The sequence below is a fragment of the Crocodylus siamensis genome, chromosome 2 (assembly GCF_052110815.1).
Source record: "Crocodylus siamensis isolate JL-2025a chromosome 2, ASM5211081v1, whole genome shotgun sequence".
NCBI classification, from domain to species: domain Eukaryota; kingdom Metazoa; phylum Chordata; order Crocodylia; family Crocodylidae; genus Crocodylus; species Crocodylus siamensis.
In genome coordinates, this window is record NC_143396.1 from 167668588 (window position 1) to 167676204 (window position 7617).

The 7617-nt window shown below is 45.3% G+C and overlaps 1 pseudogene; it reads left to right on the top strand.

Annotated features, from left to right (window-relative positions):
• Positions 1-924: 924 nt before the first annotated feature.
• LOC149871154 (uncharacterized) lies at positions 925-1711 on the top strand (annotated as a pseudogene).
• The last annotated feature ends 5906 nt before the right edge of the window (positions 1712-7617 follow it).

Here is a 7617-nt window from a genome sequence, read left to right on the forward strand (position 1 = left end):
AAGGGGATTACTTGGAGGCAGGAGGGCATAGCACATCTTCCAGCACCTTCTGCCACTGGCCTGAAACACAGCCCAGTGTAGCCCCCTCCATGCAGATCCATAGGCACATCCCCCACCCCTATGCCCTCCCAGACCGGTGGCATGCAATGATGGGAGCTGCTGGAAGAGTCACCAGATGAGCAGGTCCTGGACCAGTGGCCTGCAACAGTGGGAGGTGCCCACCCTCTCCTTAAGCTCCCCCCTCCTCCAGCTGGGCAGTACTTGCATTAGCTCCTCTTCTAGCCTCAGCCCTAGCCCCTCCCTTGCTGTGGTGTTGTTGATCTACACGCCCCATCATGACAGACTAAACAGTTGGAGGCAGCTGTGTTGAGAATGGTAAAGGAACAAATCCCCATTTATAATATTGTTCTTATGGGAAAATTGGTTCTGAGTTACAAAGTTTTGACTTAAGAAGCGGTTTTCAGGAACCAATTGTATTGTAAGTCTGAGGACTTCCTGTATCATTACAAATTGTGACCAGAGAGCCAGTGAACAGGGACTGCCAACAGGGGAGCAGGGACTGCCAGGAAGTTCACAGGCCAGTCGTGGGCAGCAATACGTTGGAGTTTCTGACAGAGACTTCAGGTAAGTGATTGAGGAGGGGTGCTACTATGGGGGTGGTGACATGGGGTACAGCCAGGGCCTCTGCCTTGCTGCTACCTTCAGCCTGGAGCTCCTGTGAGGCCTCCACCCAGACAGAGCCCTTGGATGGGTCAGCAGTGCCCTGGCCCCCTGTCTTCAGGGGTTTCCTGGTAGGACCTCTGAAGCCTTGGGGGTAGCGTGGGGGTTGGGGGTTCCCTTGCCTGTCCCACATGTGCCTGGATTGAGGCTCTGGAGGGGCAGGTGAGGCAACTCCAGGCCGAGGTGAGCAGGCTGTCAGGGATTATGGCAATTGAAGAAGAGATTGATGGTGACTTTCATTCTCTGCAGAACAAGAGTCCAAGTGGAGAAGCTGTCATGGAATGCCCTAAAGCAGATGCTGGTGAGTGGATGATGGTCACCTCAGGGGCCAGACCTCTCACCACAGAGCCAGCTCCCCTGGTGCAGTTGGGGAACAAATATGAGGCTCTGGCTGCACTGGAGGAGTGTGCAGGGGGGAAAGTGCACTGGAGGGGCGTGCCTCCATCACCGAGTGAGCTGAGGACTGGCCAGGTAAGCAGAAGAAGAGACACTGCATCAGCATTCTGAGTGACTCCTTGATGAGAGAGACAGAGGGACCCATCTGTTGTCCAGATCCCATGGCACATGAGGTATGCTGCCTGCATGGAGCCAGGATCAGGGATGTCACAGAGATAATTCATGACCTCGTCCGGCCCTCCGACAACTATCCCATGATCCTCATCCATGTGGGAACAAATGATATGGCCAAGAGTAGTCCAGACCATATCATGAGTGACTACAGGGCTCTGGGGACCAGGCTTAGGAAGATGGGGCACAGGTAGTCTTCTCACCAATCCTCCCAGTCAGTGGTTGCAGTAGGCATCACATCACCCATATAAGGGAAGTCAACCTGCAGCTCTGGAGTTGGTGCTATTGTGCAGGGTTTGGCTTCCTGGACCACAATCCACACTTCTGTGCAAGGGACCTCTTGAGCTGTGATGGGCTTCATCTCTCCACAAAAGGTCTCTTTTTTTACAGGTTGGCTGACCTCTTATGTCAGGCTTTAAACTAAGTACAACGGGGGATGGGGAGGTATGAGCTGGAGAGTCTAGAACCTCCAAACTGAGAAGCATGCAGCAGTATACCCCAAGTAAGTGCCAAGAGGCCATTTGAGCATCAGAATTGGGAGGCATCAAAGGCATGATTTGGAGGACTCAAGTGCCTCTATACTAATGCTAGAAGCATGGGGAACAAGCAGGAAGAACTCACACTTCTGTTTGCAAATAATAAATTTGATTTAGTGGGTCTAACAGAAACTTGGTGGGACCCTACCCTTGACTGGGTGATGCACATTGAGGGCTACAGGTTGTACAGAAGGGACAGAGAAGGGAGGAAAGGGGACAGGGTTGCTCGCTATGTAAAGGAGCATTATACATCTACCCTAATCCAAATCGGATCAGAGGAGTGGAGACATTGTGGGTTAGGATACATGAAGGTCATGGGAAAAGGGACTTGTGGTGGAGGTCTGCTACAGACCACCACAGCAAGAGGAAAAGCTAGACTTGGCATTCTTGAGGCAGCTCTCAGAGGCCGTACGGTCTAGGAATGTGGTTGTCATGGGGGGCCTAAACTACCCGGACATCTGCTGGGAGGAGCAGTCAGCCAAATCCAACCACTCACATAGGTTCTTAACCTGCATGCAGGACCTTCAACTAATGCAGAAGGTATACGATCCCACTAGGGGGAATGTCTTACTGGACTTGGTGTTGGCTATGGGGGAGGATCTGGTAGGGGAGCTGTATATTCATGGTCACCTTGGGGACAGTGACCACCAGTCAATTAAATTCACCATATGACATAGGATGGGTAAGATAACTAGTAAGGTGGAAGTCCTTGAGTTTAGGAAAGCTAACTTCAGTGTGCTTAGGAGTCTAATCAATGATGCACTGCAGGATAGGAGTATTGGCAAGATGGGAGTCCAGGAAGGGTGATCATTTCTAAAGGAAGTGATCCTTCAGACACAGAGGGAGACTATCACAGTATGAGGGAAAAAGGGGAAAGGAGCCAAAAAACTTCCTTGGCTAAACAGGGAAATCCAGGAGAGCCTAAGAGAAAAAAGAAGGCATATAGGCTGTGGAAGCAGGGGGAAACTACCAAGGAGGAGTATACCTACTTGGCCTGCACTTGCAGGGAGGCAGTTAGAAATGCTAAAGCAACTACAGAGCTGAGGCTGGCAACACAAATTAAAGACAACCAAAAGTCTTTTCTAGGTATGTAGGGAGTAAAAGGAAGGCACAGGGCAGCATAGGACCCTTTCTAAACAAGAAGGAGCAATTAGTGACAGACAGAGGGGACAAAGCTGAGCTCTTCAATAAGTTTTTTGCCTTAGTGTTCCTGAGCAGGGCTCAAGATAAGTCTCCTAATGGATTCTTAGATTGGTGTCAGAGGGACACCAGCCCACCAACTGTCGATGCTGACTTGGTACAGAATCACTTGGATGGATTGGATATGTTCAAGTCAGCAGGCCCAGATCAGCTGCATCCGAGAGTACTGAAGGAATTGGCTGATGTTATAGCAGAACCACTGGCACAGCAGTTTGAGCATTTGTGGTGCTTGGGTCAGGTCCCAGAGGACTGGAAAAGGGCCAATGTGGTCCGTATTTTCAAGAAGGGGAGGAAGGAGGATTCAAGTAATTATTGGCCAGTCAGTCTCATCTCTATCCTTGGAAAGGTCTTTGAAAAGATTATGAAGGATAGTATTTGTGGGAGTCTAGCGGGAAAAATAATGCAGCAGGGAAACTAGCATGGATTCATAGCAGGTAGATCATGCCTGACCAGTCTGGTTTCATTTTATGACAGGGTCAGAAAATGCTTAGACACAGGAGTAGAGGTGGATGTCATTTTCTTGGACTTCAGCAAGGCCTTGGATAAGGTATCTGATCCTATTCTCATAAATAAATTAAGAAGCTGTGACATAGATGTTTACACTGGCTGGTAGGTGACAAACTGGCTTAGTGGTCACAGCCAGAGAGTGGTAATAGACAGGCTGGGATCAACCTGAAAGGATGTGGGTAGTGGGGTCCCACAGGGTTCAGTTCTTGGACCTGTACTCTTCAATATCTTCATCAGTGACCTGGATGTGGGTGTGAAGTGTACTCTGTCCAAGTTTCCAGATGGTACTAAATTGTGGGGTGGAGTGCACACTCCAGAGGGTAGGGAATGATTGCAGGCAGATCTAGACAGGTTAGAAAAGTGGATGCAATACAATAAGAACAAGTGCAAAGTGCTGCATCTAGGGCACAAAAATATCCAGCACACCTACTGGCTGGGAAGTGACCCTCTCAGCAGCACAGAAGCAGAAAGGGATCTTGGAGTCATAGTAGACTCCAAGATGAACATGAGTCATCAGTGTGATGAAATTATCAGCAAAGCTAACTGGGCTTTATCATGCATCAGCAGATGCATGACAAATAGAACCAAGGAGATGATACTTTCCACCTATGTGGCATTGGTCAGACCGCTGTTGGAGTACTGCATCCAGTTTTGAGCACTGTACTTCAAGAAGGATGTTGATAGACTTGAGAGGGTCCAGAGGAGGGCCAGTTGTATGGTTAGAGGATTACAAAACAAGCTTTAGGAAGACAGACTAAGGGACCTGGATCTCTTCAGCCTCCGGAAGACAAGGCTGAGAGGTGATCTTGTGGACACCTACAAATTCATTAGGGGGAGACAGCGAGGGATTGGAGATGCTCTGTTCACCAGGGCACCTCTTGGTATAACAAGGAACAATAGTCACAAATTGACAGAGAGCAGATTTAGGCTAGATATTAGAAAAAAACTTCACTGTAAGGGTGGCCAAAATTTGGAATGGGCTTCCAAGGAAGGTGGTGCTCTCCTCTACCTTGGGGTCTTTAAGAGAAGGCTGGATAGGCATCTGGCTGGGGTCATCTGATCCCAGCGCTCTTTCCTGACAAGGCAGAGGGTCGGACTTGATGATCTGTTGAGGTCCCTTCCAACCTTAGCATCTATAAACCTATGAATCTGTGAAATAGGTGTTTGCTGGTTCTTCAATATTCCTACTCTTACTGGAATGTCTTGCATTTACTTTAAGAAAATATTCATAAATAACAATTCAGGGAGAAATACAGTCCTGAATATTGAAATAGGATTTTGTTCATTATGTTATATGGGCCCCTCTACACATGCAGATAAAGGTAAGATGGGATCTAGTGTGATCCACATGATCATTCCTACTGTCATACCACATGTGAATTACAGGAGGCTTGATTGTAGGGCTCACACATTAGAACCTGTTGTGCCTCATAGCTGGTGCAGAGGGAGCCCAGGATTGGGCTCCCCCTGCACTGGAAAGAAGCAAGATCCCAGAACTGGAAGCCCCCTAAGTTGAGGGGATCCCAACCACAGGGATGACTCCGTAGTGGCTGGAAGATACAACTGCTTCAATCTTCCAGCCCCAGGGGCTCCATACACCCCTAAGGCTGGGAGCTTTTTATGCCATGATAAATACTTTGCACATGTACATGGTATCAAAGTAATTGTGCAATTAACCAGTTGATTATGCAATACCTGTAATATGTAGAGGGTGCCTAAGTTATGTGATATTTTTTTCCCCCTGGAAATTTTAATGAGAAAAAATTCCTGAAGAACTCTATTTAGCAGCTAGAGCTAGGCCAATCATTCACAGTAAATAATTATTTATTTTTCCATATTTCAAATTTATGAATTATCCATAAACACACCAGGATTAAACATTGTTTCATTAGTCAGTCATAGAATAAGTGTTTTGCACAAACATATACATTCTCCAGCAATGCCTCACTGACTCCTTTAGGTGACTATTCCATAAGGAATTGATCACTGTAATTCACTGCTCCAACAATATCAGTAGTAGTCAGTGGCTTTGGGAAGAGGACTTCAGAACTGCAGATACCGTGGGCCTGATTTCAAGTGTAAGGATTTCTCACTATTCCATCTGAAATCAATAGGACCCAAGGTCAAGAATCCTCTTAGGACTTCTGAAAATGAGACCCAGCATAAATTTTAGTTGGGGTTCCAATATCTGAGGCTTGTGCAATCTATGAGAATCTGTATTCACATAATTGCTCGTGTAAACTACTTGGATTCTAACTGGACGCTTCCATGATTCACAAACAAACATGAATAAATTTTGACCACATTTCCAAAAACCAGGTGAATAGTGATGGCTATAAAATGGTTTTTAGAGTTTTGTTTGAGAAATTGGCTTGTAGGTAAAGTACATATGCATTAGAACAATGGTCCAGGGCAATGGCAAGTGTTAATTGATTTCTAAAAGGCTGTTTGTGACCAGGCTTCTTCAAGGTCCACTCTGTCTGACCTAGGCAAGCAGCAAGCAGACTCACAGGTTGGGAAATTGAAAACATATACCATGCTGTTCCATAACAGAGATAAGGGAATCTGCCCTGTTGGCCAGGTCACAGCGCCCAGCTTTAGAGCATGTGGGATTTCTGGTTTTGGTAAATGGATCAAATTAGGAGGACACTGGAACAGTCAAATTAGAATGCATGAATGTGATGGGCTTGTAAAACAAAGGAATATGCTGACAGGATATGATCTGGGCAGTATGAAAACCACAGGGAGACCAATCAATGATGACCAAAGATGAAGAGTCATCGCATAGGGAAAAAGATACAAAAGGAGGGATTTGATAGCAGCAAAGAGTTCCTAAGAGAGGAACCTGAGGCCACCATGGACAAAAGGCACACCACCAGCCTGTGTCGCCCACTTCACTGAGGACAGGTGGGCCTTGGCTTCCAATCTCCTGACTGCTGACATGTGACATTCAAGTGAGATCCTCAGAGTGAAGCTCACATACTGGCCAGACATACCTTGAGTCTGTGAACCCTGGGACTGCTAGATGTAGAATTGTTTGCATTATTCTTATATGTTATCACTGTGTATCAATAAAATTTGCCTATGATCGAATGGAGAGGTTGTGGTCAGTCTGAGGGTTTGGGCCCACCTGGGACAAGATATCTGGGTCATAAATCCAGTGCCAACAAATATAAAATTGAGACAATGCAAATATTGCCAGACTGCCATTTCACCAAATCCTCATTCTTTTTTCCCCTTCCCCTGATCTATTCCACCCTTTTCTTCTTATCTACATGCCTTCGCCATTATTGTTGTTAGCAATCTACATTTTACTCCAGTCTTTGCTTTTGTATAACAACAACTGGTCTTATATAGTCTTGGTGTTTGACATAGCATAAAGCTTCCCAGTTTTAGAATACTTTTGGAGATCTTATGACATGTACAGTGTGCAGGAATATATGCTAGCTCTAGAATATATATCTTATAATTTTTCCAGTGTGAAAATGAAAAAACCATAAATCACAAAAAGACTAAACATTCAATACAGAAACTGAAAGATAAAGGATTTTGTCAATATGTCAGCTGTAAACACTCCTAGAAAGTCAAACACATGAGTTCATGATATTACCATTTTCCTCTAAGACAATTAGAAATAGATGACCACTCAAATAAATGTCTTCTCAAAAGCACATGGACTTGTGAGAGCATGAATAAAATAAATTCAGAAATGTTATTGGAATAAACTTTTGAGAACATGTTATAGCATTCAAAAAGAAGCAGCCTATAGTTGCAGTGAAGTTCCTTCATCTAACCTGAAGTTTTCTGAAGCATTTGAACCTAGCCATCTTTTTTTCATATATTACCTTGATAAATCAATGGCAAAGTATGTTAGCTTAGGCACAATTTAACCTCCCCATTCATTTAGGTCTTCAATTAAGGAACACCTAATACATGCTTAGCTTGAAGCATATTTGTAAAACCCACAGAAATGAATGGGACAAAACCAAATGCTTGAAGTTAATCTCATGCCTAAATATTTCTGTGTCAGAGACTGCTGATGGATTGCGTATTTTGATCCTAGAAATTGTATATGCAAATGAAGCCT